This window comes from Microcaecilia unicolor, chromosome 8 (assembly GCF_901765095.1).
Source record: "Microcaecilia unicolor chromosome 8, aMicUni1.1, whole genome shotgun sequence".
In the NCBI taxonomy this organism is placed as follows: Eukaryota; Metazoa; Chordata; class Amphibia; order Gymnophiona; family Siphonopidae; genus Microcaecilia; species Microcaecilia unicolor.
In genome coordinates this window covers 22,454,717-22,471,236 of record NC_044038.1, presented here as the reverse complement: position 1 = coordinate 22,471,236, position 16,520 = coordinate 22,454,717, and positions in this window count along the sequence as shown.

The following is a 16,520-nucleotide window of genomic DNA, read 5'->3' as shown; positions in this document are numbered from 1 at the left end:
TGGATGTGGTATATATTTTATAATTCGTTGGTGGTTTTAAATTCATTTCCTTAATTACTTTATTTCTTGCTGTGCACCAACTTTGGTGACTCTTCCAAAAAGCCGGTTAATAAATTCAGTTAATTCATTACATCACTTTTATTGAAGTGAGAGGTCAATAGCACTAGGAAATTTTAAGTCACAAACACAATTTTTAAAAAAATTTATTTCCCAGACTTTCACTTATGACAATGAGGTAAAGAACATAGAGTTGGCCTCGAATTTCTCTGTCATGTGGCCTCCTGCTGAACGTGAAGCAACAGCATTATAGGCAGCACTGTGTACCTGTTTTTTGCACTGTATTTTAGTACTCACTAAAATCGAGAAAAGCTTTATCGCTGTATCCTTAGTAGGTCTGCATACAGGAGGGGTGGGGATGGAGCTTGAGATGTTGATGGTATAGGTCAGTGGTCAAAACAAAAAGCAGACGGCAGAACTGCTTATTTTAGCTAAGCAAATATCTTTTGTAAATTTGCCTTGATGGACCTGTCAAAAGCAATAATTTAAAATTTAGGTCTATTTGGAGCTGGCCTTGAAAAGAAAAATGTTTCATATTTTGCTGTGATGTTCATGCATATCTCTTGTTGCATATGTCAACCCTGTTAGCTGCCAACAGCTTGTCACAAGCCCATGAAAAGCAGAGTTTTGACTAGGAATTACAAAACATTTTCACGCTGAATTTAGCTGGCAGCTGATGCGGGGTATGTATTCAGAGGGACCGGTTTGGCGTCCAGTGTGAGTGGGTGGAAGTTTTTGCAACATGGCAGCAAAACCCACATTAAATAGAGCTAATAATCTACACAACAAATTAGTCCCTTAAAACTTCAGTGGGTTCATGTTACCAGTGCACCAAGCATTTATTTTGAGGTCAAATGCTATGATTCAGTAGGGCATTGGGGAAGGCAACATGGAGAATACAAAATTCATTGGATGTTCTTAATCATTGGAAAGCTTTAACAACCACTTTCTGTAAAACCAAAGCAAGTTTTTGTTGCCCAGTGGAGAGATTTTCCAAAAGAGGACGATAATCATGTACTCACCATATGCAGACATTTTATAGCAGTGTCTGCTAATGTCAGATAAATGTAATTTATGTTGCACAGAAATCTTTTAGAAGGATATTTTGATAAGTACATAAGTAATGCCACACTGGGAAAAGACCAAGGGTCCATCGAGCCCAGCATCCTGTCCCCGACAGTGGCCAATCCAGGCCAAGGGCACCTGGCAAGCTTCCCAAACGTACAAACATTCTATACATGTTATTCCTGGAATTGTGGATTTTTCCCAAGTCAATTTAGTAGTGGTTTATGGACTTGTCCTTTAGGAAACCATCTAACCCCTTTTTAAACTCTGCCGCTTAAGCTAACCGCCTTCACCACATTCTCCGGCAACGAATTCCAGAGTTTAATTATGCGTTGGGTGAAGAAACATTTTCTCCGATTTGTTTTAAATTTACTACACTGTAGTTTCATCACATGCCCTCTAGTCCTAATATTTTTGGAAAGCGTGAACAGACGCTTCACATCCACCTGTTCCACTCCACTCATTATTTTATATACCTCTATCATGTCTCCCCTCAGCCGTCTCTTCTCCAAGCTGAAAAGCCCTAGCCTCCTTAGCCTTTCTTCATAGGGAAGTCGTTAATGTAGTTATATAGAAGCAACTGTTAAAAAAAAAAAAAAAAAAAACCCCAAAACACAATTTGTCTACAAAAGCAGTATAACTATCTCAGTAAGAGTAACACACATACCGCACTCTATCCCAAATCACTCTGTGTGTCTGTGACACAGTTCTCTGTTGTGATTCATTTAGTTTTATCTGTCACCTTTTGATTCCCAGCTCTCGATGGTTGCCTGCTCCTGCTTTTCGCTGGTTTATCTTTCAATCTTGAATGATTTACATGCTTGTATCATTACACTGGACTACTTTAACTTGCTATCTAATGGGTTAATAAATACCTATTGTGCCTGTAAATAATTCACTTTGACCTGCTACCAGAAGGGACTGAGCTAAATACAGATACACAATATATAACTAATCTCCAGCCTATGCAAAACATTGCAGTTACTCTATAATGCATGCAGATCAGATAATATATCCCTTCATACTGGCTCATTATCAACTGGAAAATCAGGTTCAGAAACAAGGGGGGGGGGGCGGTCACCAGGGACTGGTTATACATACATATATTTATACCTTCTTTAGAGCAGATGTAAATTATCCCTGAGAATGTGTGCACTATTGGGAATAGTTTTGAGGGCAATGGAGGGTTAAGTGACTTGCCGAAGATCGCAAGGAGCAGCAGCGGGATTTGAACCGGCCACCTCTGGATTGCAAGACCAGAGCTCTAACCACTAGGCCACTCCTCCACTAGCAATCTAGAATCTCAAATAGTAGCAACATTCCAGAATCTCAAAAAGCAGCAACATTCCATGTAGAATCTTCAATAGTAGTAACATTTCATATATTTATTTAGATTTTGCTCACACCTTTTTCATTGGTAGCTCAAGGTGAGTTACATTCAGGTACTCTGGATATTTCTCTGTCCCAGGAGGGCTCACAATCTAAGTTTGGACCTGAGGCAATGGAGGGTTAAGTGACTTGCCGAAGATCACAAGGAGCAGCAGCGGGATTTGAATCGGCCACCTCTGGATTGCAAGACCACTGCTCTAACCACTAGGCCACTCTTCCACTATGAACTTATTAGTATTTCTATATCCTAATTGTTTGGATTAATATTTATCCTTATTGTAAATTGTTTCCTTTCAAAGTTGTATCTTTGGTTCTATCTTTAAATTTCCAAATGCATATGCTTAAATATGGCACTAGCACATAACTTTTACTGTATACTGTAAATTATGGTTTCGATATTCAGCTAGTGGCAGTGAGCATTTTGCTCACCTTCGCCAGTGTTATTCTTGGATATTCGATGCCAGGCCATGTCCGGGCTTCTGCATTGAATATCCAGTTTTTGCAGGTCCAGCTAACTCATAGCCAGTTGATATTCTCACTTAACTGCCCATGGGTTGCCCCATAAAGATAGGACTGTGTTTTATGTCGTCCCATTTATGCAGTTACTCTAGCCGGTTAAGTGCAGAATTTCAACACTTAACCAGCAAAGTACTGACTCCGCCCCAAATAAGAAAATATGATGATAAAATATTTTAATAGACATCACTTTGAGTGTTTAACGCACGCAATCATATTATCTTACCTTGGCTATTGTAACCTGATATACCTAGGTTGTGGAAAGAAGTTGCTGAATACAGCAGTCTGTTTGATATTTGAGTTTTCTAAACGTGAGTGCATATTTATGTTAGGTTACATTGAGGGGAATAATGAACAGCGCTGGTGAAATAGATTGCCAGCGATCTATTTTGGCGGCGGGGCTGCAAACAGCTGGCCGAACCATATTATTGAAAAAAATGGCCGGCCATCTTTTCTTTCGATAATACGGTTTGGCCCGGCCAAATGCCAGAGTTCGCCAGGTTTGAGATGGCCGCTTTTGTTTTTCAGCGATAATGGGGGAAAAAATGCCGGCGATCTCAAACCTGGCGAAATCCAAGGCATTGGGTCGTGGGAGGAACCAGCATTTGTAGTGCAGTGGGCCCCCTGACATGCCAGGACACCAACCGGGCACCCTAGGGGGCACTTCTAAAAATTAAAAAAATATATACAAATAGCTGCCAGGTGCATAGCTCCCTTACCTTGGGTGCTGAGCCCCCCCAAATCCCCCCCCCCCAAAATCCACTCCCCACAACTCTAAACCACTACCATAGCCCTTATGGGTTAAGGGGGGCACCTACATGTGGTTTGGAGGGCTCAACACTTACCACCACAAGTGTAACAGGTAGGGGGGGGGGTGGGCCTGGGTCCGCCTGCCTGAAGTCCACTGCAACCAACAAAGACTGTTTCAGGGACCTGCATACTGCTGTCAGGGAGCTGGGTATGACATTTGAGGCTGGCATACAGGCTGGCAAAAAAGGTTTCTATTTTTATTAGTGTAGGAGTGGGTTGGTGACCACTGGGGGAGTGCGGGGAGGTCATCCCCCATTCTCTCTGGTGGTCATCTGGTGAGTTGGGGCACCTTTTTGAGGCTTGGTCATGAAAATAAAAGGACCAAGTAAAACCGGCGAAATACTGATTAACGCCGCTTTTGTTTTTTTCCAGCCATCTGGTAGCCACGCCCATGCCAGCCCATGTCCCACCTTCGCTATGCCGCTGACACATCCCTTGAACTTTTGCCGGCTCGGCGATGGTGTCAAAAAAGCAGCTTTCGATTATACCGATTTCGCCGCTTTTGAGAGTTTGCCGGCCATCTCCCGATTTATGTCGGAAGATGGTCGGCGATCACTTTTGAAAATAAGCCTGATTGGCTACCAGTTGAGGTCAGAATCATTTTTAAACATGTTTGTTTTTTATTTTAAATATTACATGGTTTAGTCCCAGATTTTTTTTGGTTTCATTTTTGTTTTAGGGCCCTGTTTACTAAGCCGCGTTATAGGTGCGTTAGTGTCTTTAATGAGCGTTAACCGTGTACGTGCCTACAATATCTCTCTATAGGTGCCTACATGGTTAGCACACGCGTTAATTGTAGGTATGTTAAAAATGCTGACGTGCCTTAGTAAATAGGGCCCTTAGTGCTGGTTCTAGAATTGACTTGGAGGCTCATTTTCAAAGCACTTAGCCTCCCAAAGTTCCATAGAAACCTATGGAACTTAGCCTCCCAAACTGCTTTGAAAATATGCCTCCTTGGTCTTCTCACGCTATTTGCCTTTCCCTCAGTTAAGGTTATATAGCAGGATATAAGTTTGAAATGTAATGTAATTGAACAATCCCAAAGTAGCCAGCTTTCACTTAGGTGCTACCCACTAATTTTCAGCGACAGTAAATGGTTAAATGCTGCTGAAAATTCGTGAATAGCCCTGAGCAAGTGATTTAACCAATCAGCAGCCCTTTCCGGCCAATTAAATCATTTTAAATATTGACCGGTATGTTTGTAAATGTTGAGCTCTCCCACACGTCTCCCCTGTGAATACTCCTCACATTTATTTGCTCATCAAGTTGTGTTCATTATTTATAGAATAGCACAGAGCAGGCACCTAGCACTTATGTGCTTAAGTCCACATGTCCCATGTCTAAATGCTAGTACAGTAGAAGGCCAAAAATCTGGATGCTGCTGGAAATCCGGACCTCCCAAGAATCCGGGCTGCCTGAGAATCCAGGTTACACCCTCTCCCTCCCTGCTTCACATGGTCCGGTGTCTCGCCCTCCACTCCCGGCCCTGTTTGCGGCTCTCTTTCACTCTCCGTTATACAATCCCTTTTCAGAAGTCTTCCGTGCTGCAGCTGCAGCTGCAGCAGCAGCCTTACGCACAGGCCTTACTTCCTCCTATGGGGAAGAGAGACAGAGAGATGCTAGATGGGGAAAAAAAAGACACTGCATGAGGAAGAGGAATACAGGTGCTGGATGGGGGAAGACAAGAGAGACGTGGAAATGAGTGAATACTGTATATGTACCCATTTTTTTTTTAATTTAAGTTTTACAGTATGTTTTCCTTGTTTTCTGTATTTGTTAATGAATAAATCAGCAAAGTTTGCCTGTTCATCTCTTTATTCTTCCTTAAACTTGAATTTTAAAAGTACTGCCTGAGAATCCAGAAAATCTGAACTGATCCAATCCCCAAGCGGTCCAGATTTTTGGACTTGTACTGTATTATATAAGCATAGAAATGGTGCTTAAAATTAGGGACCAAATTATAGAATGATGAGGGGGCTATAAGAGCGGGCCTGGAGTGCAATATATCACAATCCCTCCGAACACCTGCTATGCTTAGACCCTGAGCATAGCCAAACATGCTGCTGATACATGAGAGTAACAAAACCCCCTTCTTTCCCCATGGCCTAAGAAGAAGCAGAGCTTAGGAATGGCAGGTGGGGAGAAGTGCTGCAGACTAAGGAGGGGGTTATGGAAGAAGAGAATGGGGGGGGGGGGGGGGTAGGGGAGAAATGCTAGGCACCATGGGGGAGTAGGGAAGGGAACAAATGCTAGACTCTGGGGGGGGGGAGGATTGAGAGGAAGAGAGCAATGCTGTACACCATAGGGAGAGGGTTCAGAAGTAGGGATGCTGGAAACTATGGGGGAGACTATGGGATGGTAGGGTGGATCTTCTCCCCACCCCCACCCAAAGAAACAGTTGTTCCTGTCCCTGATCCTGCAGGTGGCTAATCTTCTGCTTGGAGTGCAAGGGAGGCTGGTCCAGGGGCATAGCCAGACACCCACATTTGGGTGGGCCAGGGCCCAAGATGGGTGGGCAGAAGAACTCCGCCCTGTCCCACAAGTGATTTGGTCTCTCACTCTCTTGCCTGCATGCCATATGGTCTCTCAAACACCCCCCCTACCCCGCATACCTTTTTAAATAGCAGATTTTCACCGGCAGCGAGCAGCAACAAATACACACTGCTCATGTTGGCCCCACAGTCTTCCCTTTGATGCAACTTCCTGTTTCCGCATAGGCGGGAATACATCAGAGGGAAGGCTGGTATGCAGGAGGCACAGTTGTTGGGACTTTTTGCCTGGTGGGGCTTGGGGATCCCTGCCAGACACATCATAGGTGTGCTGCTGCTGGGTGGGCCTGGGCCTAGGCCTAGGCCCAGACCCAGACCCAGACCCATCCTTGGCTACGCCACTGGGCTGGTGATAATTAAGAAAACCTGCAGCCTCATGGATATAGCATTTTTGGAGGGCTTAGGAACTGGAGGTCAAGTCGCAGGATCCCTTCCCTGCTTCTCATGAAGGAGGCAGGACGTGGATTGTGGAATTGTTCTGTTTCAGATGGATTAATTGAGATCACAGAGCAACCAGCAGCGAAAAAGCTGCTTTGGAATGTCCCCTCTTCAAAGTTAGCAGCACGTGATCAGATCAATGTTTTCTTAACCTGTACAAGTAGAATGCAGTAAACCTCTGTGGGGGAAAAAAAAGTCAAAATTCTGTTCTGTCATCTGTGTATGGAACACAATAATTTATTCATCTGAACATTGCTTAGTACCACAGTCATATTAACAATGACATAAATATATCCAAAACAGTGATGGCCACCAAACACACATCGCTGAAAGAAATGCAGTGTATACTCAGGAATTCACTTGTTTATAATGTTGTGTTTAATTTTTAGGTGACAATTTCCACTGTCTGGAATTTAAATTCCAGCTTGCAGCAAGAAGTGGTGGGTTTTGTTTTTCAGCTTCTTTCTTGCAGGGAATCCAATGTTTGCACCATGTTCTAGCAACACATTAAGCAGCATTTACGGGCTAACAAAGCCAGGGAAAGCATAGCCTTGAACCACATGGAGCTTGCAGGAGGCACAGAGGCACTAACCCAATCCCCCCCCCCGAGGCCACAGTACTGAATAGGACCCACAGTACATTCTACTGGCAAGCTACGTCAGTAAAAAACAAAAAAAAATTCAAGCCCACAGAAGAAAATGTCTTTGCTTCCCAGTAACACTGAATTGTTTTCACTCACTTTCATACGCAACAGCCTAGTGTGAGCAAATCATGCAAAGCACTTTTAGTCCAGTTGACTCACTGCTGCAGTGTTTTCTCAAACAAAAATTCCTTCTCATGTTTCAGAAGTGCATAAGGTCCGGTCACTAAAAGTCTCCTTCCATTTATTTTCACCTGTAGGTTCTGTTTCCTCTAGGCCAGTGGTTTCCAGAGCCAGTCAAGTTTGTAGTCAATTGCTTTAGACCAGTCTCACAGTTGCTGCGGCAAATATAGTGGCCTAGTGGTTGGGGTGGCGGACTTTGGTCCTGGGGGAACTGAGGAACTGAGTTCGATTCCCACTTCAGGCACAGGCAGCTCCTTGTGACTGGGCAAGTCACTTAACCCTCCATTGCCCCATGTAAGCCGCATTGAGCCTGCCATGAGTGGGAAAGTGCAGGGTACAAATGTAACAAAAAAAAAATGCAATGCTGGCTGTGACAAAATGTGGTCCACGTTTGCAGGATATCCACAATAATTATGCATGAGAAAAAAAAATGTACATGCAACGGTCACGAGTATCCATTGCAGGTATCCTGAAACCTGACTGGCTGGGGTCCCCCAGGACATGTCTGGAAGTCTCTGCTCTAGGAATAAACAGGGTTATCCCTTTATTTAAAAAACAGAAGGCTGCAGATATAGTTTTGTTTTCTGTAATTTTAATGCACAGCTGTTTTCAAAGCCTTGGCATATTCCCTTCTCTTTCAGCACCAGCCACCCTCTGACAAGTATGTGCTTCATAATGTGCAGAATTTGTGCTAATAGAAGTTAAGGCAGACGAATAGTGAGCAGCATATGTCCTGTCAGCAGTGTGTGGCTACAGCAGGGTGCAGACTGTATTCTGTAGATGAATACATCCGCCATCCCCTGGATTCTATACACGGCCTCCAGAGTTCCACGTGCAAATCCGTGATTGTGTGCGGAACTTAATTGGGTAACAAGCCAATCGGTGCTGATAATTGGATGCTAACAAGCGATTATCGGTGCTAATTGGCACTCATTAGGATTTACGCATGTAGCATATTCTATAAAAGCAATGTCCGTAAATCAGACCACATGGATCTCAAAGCGGACGTGGCCAAGGGAGCGGCGTGGGCAGGTTGTGGGCATTCCTTAAATTTATGCACAGTGTTATGGAACCTGCCCGATCTGCTGGAGACTGGCGCTTAAGAAGACTAAGGCTGGCGACCCCTGCCAGCAAAGGTACCTTGCGGTGGTGGCGGGTCGAAACTGGCGGCAGAGGGTCGGCAGGGGGGGGTTGAAAGTAAAGGGGGCTAGGACTAAATCTGAGGGGAGCCCCCGTGGCCCCACCAAACTACGCCCCTGGTTCAGAGTGGCTAAAATATGCACCAGCACCCCCCCCCCCCCCCCCCCCCCGTTGTGTACATACTGTTCATCTGCAGGAAAAGAATTGCTCCTTTGGATATGTTGGCGGTGGAGGAGCCAAATTCCTCATGTATATGGGGGGGGGGGGGGGGGAGTGATTTTTATAGGTCGATAAGCCACGCTCAGCATCCCAGCCACTAATATGCAGTAGCACTTAACTAGGCAGTGCCTCTTTACAGCGATTCTGACCACTGACACGCTGCCCAGTTAGTGCCAGGGTAGTCTGTGGGCGGAGTCAGGGAGGAGCCAGCAGTTATGTCAGCATTGTCCATACTCTGTGCTGATGATTACATAGCTAATAGGGATAGGATGCCGTTTGCAACGACATGGCAAATGTCAATGACAGAGCCCACACAGTTTCATGTCATTAATAAATGAAAATGAGCAGAAAAAAAACCAACACATTTTGTGTGTTATTTTTGTTAGTTTTGCTGATGACAGTGCACCCTCTTGTCCCAATAATACAGCAATTCAGCCCACTGTGCGTGTGATTGCACGCACTATTGGGAAAAGAGGGATTGCCTCTGTTTGAAAAGTTTTTGGAAGCACCGGACGGTCGACAATTTTTATATGAGGGTGTAACTCGCTTTGAACCGTAGAAATAAGGGAGTGGGATGGAAGACAGTAGAAGCATAAACTATTATCATTACAATTAGTATGCACTGTTTCAATAGAGCAGACAATGAACGACTTTGGTCTCCGACAACAGAGCGTCCAAATGGCAATGAAGAAAACATTCCTGTAAGCATAGATGGTCGGTAGCCAACTGTTTTGGGGAGGCTAAAGGGGGCGGAGCTGACCTCCGTCTCTGTGGCAGTGACGTCACGTCGCTGCCACGGGCGGAGCTTACCTCCGTACTCTCCATGGAAGCGACGTCACTGCCACGGAAGTAAAAAAGATAAAACGCGCGCGGAGGGTGGGAGGGTCACAAAAAACGGAAGTCCACGATTGGGCTGGGGAGGCTTAGCCTCCCCAAGCCTCTTATACAGGGCGCCTATGCCTGTAAACAAATGGAAAAGAACATGAAATGCACATTTTCTGGCTGCCCCTTCCCAACAGCTAAGTGAGCAGATAACGCCACGCACAAGGCAGCCCTACCTCTGACTGATTAGCTAGGCAGGTGCCGGCACCTGCCTAACTTCCGGGTCGGTGGCTGACCTAGATATTCAATGCCAGTGCCCAGACATGACCTGGATTTGAACATCTAGGCTTAATTTTGCCTGCGGTTTTAAAACCGCTGACTGCTGCAAGCTGACTAGCGGGCAGATAAAAGTTTTTCCACATGTTAAAGCCTGTTTTACACATGTAAAAGGCCTTTTAGAACACTGTGCAGTAATATACGTGCTTATAAGTCTACATGCATAATTATAAGTATGCTGTGTGTTTGGACATTCCTGGGAGTGTCGTTCAAATGGAGCAGCGGTGGCGGTGTGATGTATGTAAACATTTTATAAAATACACACGTAGAGCCTGACCGAAAGCAGGATCTCCTGCCCATGAACAAAAGAATAGCCATACTGGATCAGACCAATGGTCCATCTAAACCAGTTTTCCAAACAGTAGCCAAGCCATGTCACAAGTACCTGGTAGAAACCAAAAAAGTAGCAACATTCCACGTAGAACCCCAAAGAGTAGCGACATTCCATTCAGAATCTCAAATAGTAGCAACATTCCATATAGAACACCAAAGAGTAGCGACATTCCATTCAGAATCTCAAACAGTAGCAACATTCCATATAGAACCCCAAATCGTGACAACACTCCGTACTACAAATCCCAGGGCAAGCAGTTGCTTCCCATGCCTGTCTCAATAGAAGACTATGGACTTTTCCTCCAGGAATTTGTCCTTTTTTTTTTTTAAACCCAGATATGCTAACTGCCATTACCACATCCTCCGGCAAAGAGTTCTAGAGCTTAACTATTTGTTGAGTGAAAAAAATATTTCCTCCTGTTTGTTTTAAAAGTATTTCCATGTAACTTCCTCAAGTGTCCCCTAGTCTTTGTACTTTTGGAACATGCATTCTTCTCTTTTGGAATATTACACCGTCTTTCAGTAATTGAAATACTGCATTAAAGAATTAACAGGTAACGCTTGTCATCTGGAACAAATGCTGTAATTGGGCGATCTTGGCAATACTAATTGAAAATCTGCAAATACATAACTCAAGTTTTTAAAATCTAGCCTCTACATTCATAAGTGTTTAGAATTTCCAATAAGCTGAATATTGTCAGAAGAAAAGTTGCACGTCTTCATGTAAACATAAGCATGTGTGTATCATGTCAATATTCAGATAACGCAGTTAGTGTGTTTATTCAGTGCAGTGCGGAACAGACATGGACTAGTGGATATAAGTGATACTCCACTGCTGTTGGACAGCTATTGGTAAGTTAGGACAGTTTTTTGTTATTTATTTGTTGCATTTGTATCCCACATTTTCCCACCTTTTTGCAGGCTCAATGTGGCTTACATACTGCCGTTAACGGTGTTAGCCGATTCCGGTCTGAACAAATACATGGTACGAATGAATACAAGGTGATGTTGTGGTAGATAAGGTTCATGTAAGGTAGGTGTAGTTGGGGGAACTTAGAAAGTGGGGGGGGGGGGGGGGGGGGGAGGAAGAGTCAGGTAATGTCCTTTACGTTCTTTGGTTGCATTGTGTCGCAGGTGTCCATGTATTTTTATGTTGGGTCGGTGGGGTACGCTCTTTTGAACAGGTCTGTTTTTAGTGATTTCCGGAAATTAAGGTGGTCTGGCATAGTTTTTACTATTTTTGGCAGTGTGTTCCATAGTTGTGCGCTTAAGTAGGAAAAGCTGGATGCATAGGTGGATTTCTATTTGAGTCCTTTGTTGCTTGGATAGTGGAGTTTTAGGTATGATCGTGTAGATTTAGTGGTATTTCTTTTTGGCAGGTCAGTAAGGTCTGTCATGTATCCAGGTGCCTTCCCGTAAATGATTTTATGCAAATAGTGGTTGAATATCATGGGCTACCTGTAGATTTAGGCTCATGCTCCTTCCTTGCTCTGCCCCCCCCCCCCCCCCCCCCCCCCACCGGGGCTATCCAGATAATGCTGAGGCAACTGGTAAGCATGTTCAGCAGGCACTACTATCTGGATCGTGTCTCTGCATATTGGTGAATAGGGCACACGGCAGCTGCTGCTATGGATAAATATCTGGCTCTGTATTGTTTCTACTGTAATATTTTCGTTTCTAAAGCATTAAACAAAAGTGCTCTCGTTCTTCGAACGTTCGACATCTTCCCGGCTTTGGAGTTCTCTCTTTTGTCAATCTTTGTCTCTGTTGGGTCTCGCTCATTACGGCACACACAGTGGGGTTATGTCGTGCTATGTTGTACAGAGAAGGTGGCCATGTTTTGTACTAATTCTGCTACCTGAAATGCAATTCTTTCAAAGACGTTCCTCCAACCCTGTCCCTCTTGTCAAACAGCACGCCGGGGTACCCCCATCGGCTTTCCGTTCTCTTTACACGGACTAGCCTTGCAGCCTAGACCTTCGTCCCTCCTCTATTTCTCCTGTGCACCGGAACCAGACCCACTGAAAAGATCGCTTAGCACAACAAGAAGAAAATCTAAACTGTACAACCAAGAGATGAACAACTGAAGGGGATGAAAACGTATCCCCAAGGTTGGCTAAAAAAAAGTGGAAGAGGAGAAGCTGGAAGGTACAGATATGTAAAGCTTGATATTAAAGAAAAAGTATTACACTCTAGCTCTTTGCATCACTTCCATATGGCCTGATGTAGTGCCGTAGCGAGGGTGCCTGACACCCGGGGCGGGTCACCGCTGCGTGCACCCCCCCGAAACGCACCCTACCTTTCAGCGGGGGGCAGGCGGGAGGGCCAATCCGCCCCCAGTGCACGTCACTGGGAGCTGCGTCGGCTCTGCTGCTTCCCTGCTTTCTCTGCCCCAGAACAGGAAGTAACCTGTTCCGGGGCAGAAAGAGCAGGGAACCAGCGAGCGGACCCCCCCCCCCCCAGCACGTGCACCCAGGGTGGACCGCCCCACCGCCCCCCCTTCCTACGCCACTGGCCTGATGGGATTTTAAAATGTACACTATGGGAGAAGAAACTGGTCGATCGTCAATGTTACAAATCTCCACCAGTCTGAATAGTAGGCTTATATTCTCTCACAGTTACATCAAGAGCATTATAATATATTAAACAAAAGAAACCTCAAAGCTTCCCAGTGAGGTCATTCAAATTGTAATTACAATCAGTGGCGTTCCTAGGGGGGGGGCGGTGGGTGTGGTCCACCCTGGGTGCACGCCGCTCGGGGGGTGCTACGCGCCTGTCGGCACCGCTCATTCCGTGCTCCCTCTGCTCCGGAGCAGGTTACTTCCTGTTCTGGGGCAGAGGGAGCATGGAAGGAGCGAAGCAGACAGGCGCGCGGCACCCCCCTCCAGCAGGTAAAAATGCACCCAGGGAGGGGGGGGGGGTTCGTTTTGCCAGGGGGGGGGAGGCGCTGCACCTGGGGGGGGGGGTGCATCGGCGATCCGCCCCGGTTGTCAGCCACCCTAGGAACGCCACTGATTACAGTACCACTATCAGATACACCTCAACTGCATATGGAGCAAGGTCATATCATTGGTTTCCATAATACTTGAAGGTCGTTTCTCCTTAGGGGGAGTTTTTAGCATTGGTTCTTTCTTTCTACCCCTTCCATGTATTATAGAAACCAATGCAGTTAAGGTGCTCCATATGCAGTTGAGGTGCTTCCGATAGTGGTAGTGTAATTCAATTTTGAATGACCTCACTGGGAAGCTTTGAGGTTTCTTTTGTTTAATATATTATAATGCTCTTGATGTAACTGTGAGAGAATATAAGCTTACTATACAGACTGGTGGAGATTTGAAGCATCGATGATGGGATTTTAAGCAAAAGCCAGTATTGAGCAGCAGCTACAATCCGAAACAAAAACAAGGAGGAAGTAACCTGCACGTTTGGCACAGAGCGGCAGGTATGGCTAGCCACCTTGTTGGTCTTCCGTTACTACAAGCGATAACCCTACTACTACTACTTAACATTTCTAGAGCGCTACTAGGGTTACGCAGCGCTGTACAATTTAACAAAGAGAGACAGTCCCTGCTCAAAGAGCTTACAATCTAATAGACAAGTGGGTCGGTCCGATAGGGGCAGTCAAATTGGGGCAGTCTGTGCATGAACTTGTGTTACTGCGGCTTATTTTGAACCTTTTAATTTTGGCTCAGCAGTTTCTGCCTTCTTAGGCCTTCCATCTCAAGAAAACTCATCGTGTTTGTTTTCATACTTAACCCCAGATGAGGATTCTCTCCCATGTACCAGTCTAGCCAGCTAGTGTTGCTATTAAGCAATGGGCGGGACTCCTTCCCCCTGGGGGCTGGAAGTGCTGCCTCATTTAAAATCTTTTTTTAAGAGACAAAAGGATTAAGGTAACAGGTTTCTTGCTAGGAGCTCCACATTTCCTCTGCAGGTGTACAGGCTTTACGTAACAAGAGAAGTTCTGCAGAAGGCATAATTCCAAAGTTGCAGGTCATGCAAAGAGCTGTGAACCAAGAGGCAACACATCTGAAATTCAGGATATGAGTCATGATTACCAAAACATTACGAAAGATCAAGAAATATTTAAATGCAGTCAGTAAAAAAATTAGCTACAGAAGATGTAGATATGAGAGAAGATTGACGAAAACAACTGAGGCTCTAAACTTCTAATAGATATCAAGTAAATAAAGAGAGTCCAGTAATGATGCAAAGATATATGATATTATTTAAAGTAAAATGATGAAAAGACCTCAAAACACACAAACGCCTACTGCAAATTCGGCGTCTTTCACTGGGGTTGTGGGTATACATCACAGGTCTAAAAAACCTCTTAGCACTCTATTTTTTAATTTGTATCGCTTAATTTAATTTTCTAGTAAAAAAGGCCCGTTTCTGACACAAATGAAAAGGGCGCTAGCAAGGTTTTCCTCGGAGTGTGTATGTTTGAGAGAGTGTATGTGAGAGAGAGAGTGAATGTGCGAGTGTGTGTGTGTGTGTGAGAGAGAGAGAGTGAGTCTGGGTGTGAGTGTGTCTGTGTGAGAGAGAGTGTGTGTGTGAGAATGAGAGTGTGTGCAAGTGCGTATGTGAGACAGTGTGAGAGAGAGAGTGTGTTTCACACAGATACAGTGTGTGCGAGAGAGAGAGTGTGTGTGAGACAGACTCTCTGTGAGACTGAGTGTATGAGACCAAGAGAGTGTGTGAGTGACTGTGTGACACATAGAGAGTGAATGTGATACAGTGTGAGACATAGAGTGTGTGAGAGACAGTGTGTGAGAGTGAGAGAGAGAAAGACATTGACTGTGAGAGAGCGAGAGAGTGTGTGTGACAGAGATACCTCCCCCCCCTCTCTGGTGTCAGGCCCACCTCCCTCCCTCCCTCTGATGTCAGGCCCCCGCTCTCTCTCTCTCTCTGGTGTCTGAGCGTTACTGTGCAGGACGCTGAGCTCTGGCTGTGCTTCAAGGAACTGACCAATCCTATTTAATAGAATGCACCTCCAACATTCTGAAGCCGAGAAACCTCGTGTGGTTGGTCATTTCTGCTTGTGACGAACCCGGAAGTACGTGATGTCAATTCAGGAGATGGATACAGAGAGCAGGAATGCCTCAGCCATGCAGTCAGCTTCAGAATGTTGGAGGTGCGTTTTATTATATAGGATTATTTACTTGTCCTTTGTTGAAATAATTCTCTTCATTCTTATTTTAATTTTGACACGAAAACCACTCTCGTGTCAATGCAATAGCAACTATGTACTTCTCTCTAAAAACTGCAATAAAAATTAAAAGAGTGGTACGAGGTTCTTTAGACCTGTGATGAATACCATAACCCCGGTGAAAGACGCCGAAATTGCAATAGGTGTTTGGGTGTTTTGAGGTCTTTTCCTCGTTTTACTTTAAATAATTCCATCTATCGTTGCATCATTACTGGACTCTCTTTATTTACTTGATACCAGGGGCGTATCTGAAAGTCGGCGGTAGCGGGGGCCGGAGCCAGAGTGAGGGGGCACATTATAGCCCTCCCCGCCGCCGCCCCCCCTGCTGCCATCACCTACCTTTGCTGGCGGGGGATCCCAACCCCCGCCAGCCGAGGTCCACTTCCTCCTGCCGCTTTTAAGTTCTTCTTCGTCCTAGGCTCCGTCACTGTGTGCTGTTCAAAGAAGCTGGCGCTGCTACCTCAATCCACTTTCGGAGTCTGACGTTGCTGCACGTTGTATGTGCAGGACATCAGATTCACAGACTCTGTTTCTGTGAGTCTGATGTCCTGCACGTACAACGCGCAGCGACGTCAGACTCCGAAAGTGGATTGGTTGAGGTAGCAGCGCCAGCTTCTTTGAACAGCACGCAGTGACGGAGCCTAGGACGAAGAAGAACTTAAAAGCGGCAGGAGGAAGCGGACCTCGGCTGGCCGGGGTTGGGGTCCCCCCGCCAGCAAAGGTACATACGGCAACGGCGGGGGAGGGTTGGCGGCGGTAGGGGGGTCCAGGGCGAAATCTGCGGGGGCCCAGGCCCCTGTGGCCCCCACGC